The sequence below is a fragment of the Schistocerca piceifrons genome, chromosome 9 (genome assembly GCF_021461385.2).
Source record: "Schistocerca piceifrons isolate TAMUIC-IGC-003096 chromosome 9, iqSchPice1.1, whole genome shotgun sequence".
Lineage (NCBI taxonomy): Eukaryota > Metazoa > Arthropoda > Insecta > Orthoptera > Acrididae > Schistocerca > Schistocerca piceifrons.
In genome coordinates this window covers 153,333,217-153,342,599 of record NC_060146.1, presented here as the reverse complement: position 1 = coordinate 153,342,599, position 9,383 = coordinate 153,333,217, and the positions used below count along the sequence as shown (strand labels likewise).

The 9,383-nt window shown below is 43.6% G+C and overlaps 1 pseudogene; it reads left to right on the top strand.

Moving 5' to 3' along the window:
• Positions 1 to 9,003, top strand: part of LOC124716780 — a 27,255-nt pseudogene extending 18,252 nt beyond the window's left edge.
• The last annotated feature ends 380 nt before the right edge of the window (positions 9,004 to 9,383 follow it).

The window sequence follows — 9,383 nt, the reverse complement described above, 5'->3', positions numbered from 1 at the left end:
GTTAAAAGTCATGGAAACAGCACAGTGATCAGTGAAACTGGCAGGAATTACATCAATCGACAGAAGCTGACTACATATGGGGGCAGATAAATAACAGCGGTCCAATCGGCTACTTGAAGTAGCTGTAAAAAAACGCAAACCGCACCAATGTAGGATATCTGGAAACCCAAGTATCTCGGAGATGCAAAGACGTCACCATATCATTAAGTTCCCGACAATATGTATAATTGGGGGTCTGATCTACACGACATAAGACACAGTTAAAATCGCCCCCTCCCCCCCCCCAACAAAATCTTGCGCGGGTTCCGTCAGAGTAAATAAACAACCTCTTCCTTATATACAGCCGCACGCGATCGGATGAACGACCGGATCCAGACGGAGCCTAAAGAAAAATTAAGGTGAGGTCATAAAAACTACATCCTGTACCGCGACGATCATCTAGCGTTTCTAAGACCGTCAGCGGGATTTCATCTCGATAAAGCAAAGCCATACCGGTAGAATTTTCAGGCGCGACATTGAAAAACATCGAGTATCCAGGAAGACAAAACACTTCAAATAATACCTCTTGTAAACACACAATATCGGCTTGGGAATCGTAAATACACTGGCGTAACGCAGCAAGCCGTAATTGGGAACGTACCCTATTAACATTGAGGGTTATAAATGTATACGCCTGCATCCGTTAGCACATGTAAGGTCAATGAAACAACACAAAGCAAAATTCACTCATCACGCCCTTCTCTCCTCAACGTCCGGAGGCGGTGGAAAGTAGGTATAATTCTAATCCTCCCCACTGGAAGCTGAGGAATGCTCGTTTTTCTTTTACGGCTTGCCGCTGCGCTTGCAGGTTGAAAACGCTGTTTTACACCACTCCGTGGAAATATACACTCTCGATGTGGAAGTGTTGGGGGCACGTCAAGCTCCGATTTGACAGAGGAGCCATCGCCACTGCATTCATCGGAAATCGGGGAGCACATCTCAGAACGACCGACAGCAACATCAGGTAGAGAAGAGACAGGTGTCAGGTGACATCTCCTGATCACCAGGAGGAGAACCCGTAGAGTCCTTTAATGCATTAGTGTGTGGAATCTGTTCCTCTACGCTTTTCGGCAGTGCATTTGCACCGGCAACATTCACATTTTGACAAGCAGAAAATGTGTCTTGACTTATTTGAGAAAACGGTGAGGACGCAAAACCTGGATCTACAGTATTTGCAAAATTGTGTCCTGTCATTTCGGATTCCTGAGGTGAGCTGTTGCCGAGCGATCGATCGATAATGCTTCCCTGTTCACTAATTGTTTGACTGCCTACACCATTGTTTGCCGCCCGCTCCATTTCTCTATGCACTATTACCAAATTACTACGTTGAATGTCTGTTACTTCATTACACAGTGGTGCTGATAGGCTACGATCGTCGTCACTATTATTTCTCAGTTTACTTTGGAGCCTAGTGTTACGTTTATTGTCACAATATTTCACACGATAACACAGAAAAGCACAATTTGAAGAGAAAAAATAAGAGAACACATTAACATTGCACTGAAAATAATATCTCGTTAATGCAAGCGCAGCTGCGAAATACTTGGTGCAAATCTACATTCATGCCACAACTGTTTTACTGTACAAGAATGAAAAACTACAATTACAAAGGAAATTCTCTCTACAATTACGCGCTAGCAATAAACAAAGGCTGCACTAATTGCACAAACTACAAGGAAAAAATCAGAAGATTCCAGTAAGGTATCCTCGGCTAAGGGTCGACATACGAAACGTCCCCTTTGAAAAATTATACATGACTGTGCTTAACCTGACACACAATATTTTTAGCGCAACGCAATCTGACTTTCAAAAATCCCTACAAAAGAATGGCCCTGACTAACATTAACCTATACCTTTCACAAATCACTTACCTCACCAAAAATCTTTGTTACTCGAACTACTGCAAAACAGCGAGCGCCACTACTGCCAGCTAAATAAAATATTCAAACTACGGAAGGCACTAACTACTCATAGGCATAGTTAGGAAATGAAAGATTTTAGTAGAGAACAAACAATGTATTTACCTTAATAGTGTTGAAAAATCATAATATACATAACAGATCATGACATCCAGTCTTACAAATTTCCAAACTCCGCCATCTCTCTCCCCACATCCACCACTGCTGGCGGCTCACCTCCAACAACCTAACGCCACGCGCTGTTCACATACAACTGCCGCTGCCCAACACTACAATGGCAGCCAACAATGCAAACTAGCCACAGACTGCACACAGCACAGCCAGTGATTTTCATACAGTGCGCTACGTAACGTTGCCAATAAGAAAACATAAACAGCCTACTTACACCTTTTGTTCCACCGTCTCAGCATGGAGGAGGGGTGGTATTTCATTGGAACACTGTTAAGACTGGCCAGCAGGCAACGTCTCAGCAGGAACATCTGAACTCACGGGAACCGTGGCTTCTACGAGTGAAGTAGGGAGCGCAGATTCAACACACAATTCTACGTGAACAGAAGCAGCGACATCAGCTCTGGTAATACTGGAATCACAGTTAACTTCAGTAGACAATTCATTATCGCCAGAAGGTGCACCCTCTGTCTACGCCGTGTCAGAAGACCGACTGGAGTGGGGCGTCCTCGAAGTCTGTACCGTCCTCAATCCGCCGGCGTTTGACGTGCGCTGCAGGAGCCGTCGTCCCACACTGGGACGCTCCGGTAACGGTGTAAATTCGCAAGAAGTAGGGGGTAGTGTTGGCCCTACATCGCTTAAAGCTGGAGATTGACTGACAGCTGACTGCGATGACACTATGTCTACTAATGTTCAAGGAAGACGTTTTTGATAAGACGACGTCAGAACAGTAGTAGGGCGCGGACAGTCTGATCTGAGATGACCGCTTTTGTTACAGAGAAAACATGTTCCTTCTTGCCCTGCATACGTAACATGGATCCGGTAATCACAAACAGTGGGAAGGAATATTCTTTTTAACGCACATGTCTACAGTCCGGATACCATTACAACACTGGAAGTGATGTGCTGACCAGCGTTCCGATCGGATATGCCGTATTACTCCAAACGGAAGCAACGCTGTTTTAAGAAACGTGTATACTCTATTGTCGCATTTCCAAGGAGGACTTGACTAACGGAACCATTTCGATGTGTAAACAACACTTTAGAACCAACCCAAGTGAGAAGCCGTTCTACTTGAAGGGGATCATAAAACTTGATAACGAATGCATACAAATGAGAATCAAAGTAAGCAGTATCTACCTGATCATGTGTAACACCGATAACATCAGCCAACCAGGCGTTTGTAAGGAGCCGGGTTGAACACGACGCATATTCTTGTCAAAACTGAAACGAACATTAGCTCGACGAGGAACAGATTTAGGAGATCGACAGACACCATGGCTCGGGCAGAAAACACCGCCTCCAAGAGGAAAAAGACGACCAACTCCGCTGCGCAACTACGATGTGACATGTGACTCCGGCCGATACACCAACAAGACTGTGTAGCTTCGACACAAGCGGCGTTGCGGCACAGCCGGAAGTTAACTACGACCTGCTCGCTGGACGCGCAAGGCGACACTCAGCCACTAGACCACGAGCTGCCGGCCATTCTCGATGATGAAGTCTTCTCCGATTATCATCCGAGTCAAGGCGTCGTTCTGCGGCAACGTTTCGACAAGATTCCTACTCGTCAGCTTCAGGCGACATGTCGGGTTCTTGTCAATTTCGTATCTTTATAGAGGCCGCACTACAGGCTCCTCTGCAACAGCTGGGCCAATCGCACGTTCCGGAAGTGGTATCGCGGTCTCTGGTTTGGGGGGGGGGAGGGGGGGGGGGCAATCGCGGATCGTAATGATAGGGTCTCCCGACGTGTTGGATGGCCCTGGCTTCGCGTCCTGCTGCTGCCTATTCCATCCGCTGCCTTCACCGCGTTCCCATCACACCGCTCATCAGGTATTTTTGCTAGCGCTACATCCCATGGGGAGCACATTTGGAAACCGCTGTCCTGGTAGAGAAGATCAAAAGTTACAAGTCAATAAAGTACATGGGAAATGTATTCACAGTTGCGAATACAGGCAACCATAAGGTGTGTAACGGTGAAAATTTGTGCGGTTCTGGACTCGAACCCGGATTTCCCCGCCTATGACGAGCGGTCCCCTCACCATTAGGCTATCCGTGCACGACTCAAGGCCAGATTCAACCTGCCGTATGTTGTAAACCATGTGTCTGCAACCTGAACTCCTACATCCATTATGTATATGTCTGTACAGGGGAGACACATTAATTTAGAGTCACTTGCCCGGTTTCGGTTTATAAATACGATACCGCAGTGTCTGTGTTGGATGGAAGGACGATGCATCGTACTTCTGAACAACACAATAGTTGCAGTACCGTATTTATTCGTCAAAATCAGACAAGCGGCTTTCAATTCATATTATTTCTTGCTGTTTGAAGAGATTAGTGGCGAATAGAGGGAAAGCGGGAAAACGTGAGGCGCTGAGTCACAACACGTGTGTCTTTAGTGATCGTGACAAACGATCATTGAAGAAGATTGTGACGGCACATAAGAGAGTGACAGCTGCAAACCTCACTGCAGATCTGAATGTCGATCTCGCGAGCTCTGTCGGCACCGAAACAAAGCCAACGGAGCTCCAGAAGTGGGGGAATGTCGGTTCAGGCTGGAATTCCAAAACCCCTTGTAAGGTGTCAGGCAAATCCAACACCTTCCATGAAAATCCTGACATGATAAGCAAATCCAGTAGTATGTCACATAGCTCCGAATAAATCGTGACATTAAATTAACCAAAGTAATACGAGTAACGAGTGAGCAAATGGAATACCACAGACTAGCACAAGAATGCCTAAATGCATGTCATACCTTCCCACCGTGAGACAGACGCAGGTCCGAGGGGAGAAACGAGAACAGAAGCCGAGAGCAGAACCGTGTTAAGCTGGAAGGCCCTACGATAAGGGACGGACGGACACCCACGTCGCCAGCTAACCGCTAGGACACCACCCGCAAGTTTTAGAGTGAGACTTTTTCGCGTCTCTGTTACGTCAAGAACACGCCCCGGCCAATGTTAAAAGCTAGAGCCCTCCAGAAGAACAGTATCGATCTTACGATAACACAAAAAGGGCTACACCACCCGCAAGTTTTAGCGTGAGACTTTTTCTCGTCTCTGTTACGTTAGGACCACCCCCTAGCCCATGTTAAAAGATAGAGCCCTCCAGAAGAACAGTACAGATCTTACGATAACGCTAAAAGGACCACACCAGCTGCAAGTTTTAGCGTGAGACTTTTTCGCGTGTCTGTTACGTTGCAAACTTTAAAAACATTGCCCCACCACGAAAAGTATAACGTTTCTCATTGGATAGACAGAATTTTTGTAGGCGGAGCTTAAGGTTAACATTGAGACCCTGATTGGTCAGATGAAAACACAGCCAGGTAGTTTTTTTTTTAAACCAACTTCGGTAAATTGTAGTAAGGAGAAGTTAGAGGAGAGTTGTTTTGGAGACGGCGAGGTGAGCGGAACTGCGCCGGCCGCCGCCCCTGACAAACACCGACAAGGTAATGAACGCACACGATGCCGCATAACAGCGCATAAAGCTTCACTCAGAACTGCAGAAGTCTCATCTGTTACATCCCCTTTTTGCGTAACACTAGTGTCGATCGTCAGTTAAAGCTCATGGTGTTCACATTTGCCACTTGAAGTAAAAATCTGAAACGCGATGATTTTTCTGTTATATAGTTATTGAGGAGCCACATCAGCCATTGCAATTTACGACAAGTTAGTTAAGTAATTAATGATAATTGAGGGTCACTGTAGACCATTTTGATAGTTTTATCTCTTGTGAAACTTAATTTAAACCTTGATTATAGATGTGATATGGCTTAGGTCATCCTTCGATCCATTGTAGAACTTGGAAACCCATTCAGGGAATATTCGTTCACATTTTTGTTGAACGCAGTTGGTTTTTACCATCCTGCATTAAAACATTTCCTTTTATCAATAGCGCAATTTATAAACGATGTTTTGTGAGTAGAATAAAATTTCCAATGGTAAACTTAACTGCTTTTTCGACGTTATTTTACCAGCTAACTAAAAAATAGGAGAGCCTTGAACCCCTTTCACTAAATTTAGTTAGTATTAAGATTCTTTTACAGGGAGTGCAGTGGAGCTGACGCTGAAATCATTAAGTATTTGGTTATATCATCGCTAGTCTCACTGAACTCTTCTGAATTCTACATTTCATGTGTGGTCTGGCGTCTCCTTACCAGCAACAGGCCACAGGTTCAATCTAGTCAATTTCCTAAAAAACATACTCAGAGCGTCGTTGCGCGAAAGTGGTAGGGAGACATGATATAGAGCAAATAGACACCACGCAGAATGTTTAGACCCTCATCTGTGATGCAAATGACAGCAACAAGAAAACTTGGCGTCGAAGCCATAAAAGCAGGCATCAATTTTATGCATGATTTTAATAGAAGAATGATTTAAGACAGAAGTATGCAGTTATCCTTCAGAATAATGCAACTTAATAACTTTTTTATGCTGCAACTTGACACAATTTTTACGACAGACGCAGATATCTTTCAGAAAAAATGTAACTTGACACTCTTTTTACACCTCGATTGGAGATTGAGCACATATGGTGCATAAAGCAAAATATTAGGATATTTCCGCCATCTCGAATTTTTGATTGGTTGGTTGATTTTAATTGTGGATTATGACTGGCAGGAGATAGGGGGGGAGAGGAGGGGAGGGGATCTTCTTTTACCATAATGTTTAAGCAGTCTCTTAACCCTGATGCGGAATTTTAAGAAGCTGACTGAAGAAAGAAGCCGAGCCATCCCAAGACATACTTACGTAAAATTTTGCAGGGCCCTCGTTCTACCAAACATTGACCAGTAACGAAAGTGTTTTCAAGAGCCTTTCATGTGATAATGCCACAAGAGCTTTCCCAGCTATGCAAAAGCAAGCAGACAGAAGTGAATATATTTTTCTTCGAGTCCAAGTTGCATAACTTCCTGTTCGGAAATATTTGTTATAACCAAACACAGTGAATATAATTACATAATCAAATATGTGTTTTCCTTACTGTTTCGGTAATAGAAGCTGAGATCTGGAATAAAGTGGAAGCTACAAGTAAAATACATACTGTACACAAAAGACTCAAGTCCGAAATTATATTTTTCTGTTAGAAATACCATATAACAGAGTTAAATTAGTCCTACTTTAATATGAGAAGACAGTATACGGAATATTTTCTACCATTCAGATTTTTTAAAACTTGTTCCTGTTATTAATTTTTCAGCACACACTTTATGTTTATTTTTCACAAAACTTTCTTAATGTGATTTGATTCGATTGTGCACTGAGCGCCTCATATATAAATGCTGATGACGATGACATCACGGTCATGTGATGTCAAAAATGTAAACAAAGTGGGCCAAAGTGGATCTTGCTGTAAATACGTTTTAAGGCAGCATAACTCAAGTGGTCAAATTACCCAAACCATATTCATCAAGTATTTAAGAACGAGACCTATTAGCGACTTCCAACAAACATTACACATAATTTCAAACCGTTTACAAACTTATTATAGCTGACATTCAACAAAATAATGAAATGGAAAAAGTTTATCGCTTACTTAATTTTCGCTTTTGATGGAGAAGAACATCTGCATCTGGAACAACATTTTCACTATTTTCATTATTTCTTTACAACTAATTCTATCCATAACACGTTTTCCAGGCAGTGGCCATATACACCTGTGAATGTATTTGAAAAATTATATCATTCTATGACACCTAGTTCAGATGATATGACGTCGTGAGCACTGAACAGTATGAAGAACAAGGTCCTCTTAAAGCAGGCTGCAAATTACCCAGACTACACTCATCCAGTGCATGATAAATGAGAGATTTCAGAGACTTGAAAGAAACTTTAAACATAATTTCAATGGTTTTCTAAACTTGTTCTTACTTATAACGCACAAAATCATGAGAAGAAAACAGTTTATCTATCGCTAAATGTTCCTTATTCGTGCAGTTAAGCTCCGGCATCAATCGTGGCGTTTTAATTTATTGTTTATTGTAATTAATACTAGTAGTTATTCATTTTGCAGACATTGTACCACACGTAGTTCAGGAGATATGACATCATAGACATTGCGCTGTGCGAAAAACTACAATGTCTTGAACCATAGGGGTTTCAGGTGCTTAAAGTCAAAAATGTAATGTGTTAACGCATTTGTGAAGTAATCTGACGTTCACAGCTGTTTTTAGATGAGAACTGGATTCCTTAAAGACTTAGGCGAGGGGGGGGAGGGGGGGTGGGAGGGCGGGGGGAGGTGGTTGATTTGTCTATTTACTATATATAATGGGTAATAGCGTAAAGGTTTTACATAATAAAGGAAATGCCTCATTTTTAATTGCCTCCTAGGGCAGGTTTCTTGTTGCTTTCTGAGTGCTGCTCAGCCACTTCGGTGTGTACTGGATAAAATACTGGAACCTTTCCTTGTTGGTATCCCTTTAATATATTTAGTGTATGAAATGAGGAAAGTTGTTGAAAAATTATTGGAACTCATCATAACAGAAACGTTACAAGAGTCACTGTATGAGATTTCCTATGTTTGATGGTGAGATGATACCTCCACATGAGGAGCAGCTTAGCTCGGTCGCGAGTGAGTAATAAGACATGTATTCATGTTTAGTTACAGAGATCGCATGAAGCGGCTGTCGGCCATCTACCGGGACCGGCCGCAGACAGCCCTGGAGACGGCCGTCTGGTGGACGGAGTACACCCTGAGACACCGGGGGGCGCCCCACCTGCGCTGCGCCTCGCTGGACCTCCACTGGTTCCAGCGCTGGCTGTTCGACGTCATCGCCTTCCTCATGGTGGTCGCCATCAGTTGCTGCACCGCTGCCTACCTTATAGTGAGGAGGCTTCTCTCTGCGCTCCAGGCCAAGGGCAGAAAGCTCAAGAGCACCTGATAGGTGTGTTACCACGAGGGACTCTCATCATCACTTTATGGGAAACTCAGGACCAAACAATACGTGTGTAAGAATCAGGAACTACATGGCACATACAGGACCCCATTTGAACCTTCTCCCATTCCCCTGCTTCACTGTCTTAGATTTCTAAATCGCTCTGAGGGAGGCGGCGACTAACCTCCTCTTAGTAATGCACTCTAAGTGTGATGCCAATGCTAACTGATGCCAACACACCACTTACTTGCCATGCACCGACGACTTCAAGGTACCTTGAAAGTACCAAAACCTGGTGTCTCAGGTATGATTTTTGCGAATATAATACCAAGTCCTTATCTGAAGGTAACAAATAAGCGTTTAAATAGCAGCCTTCATAGTGCTCA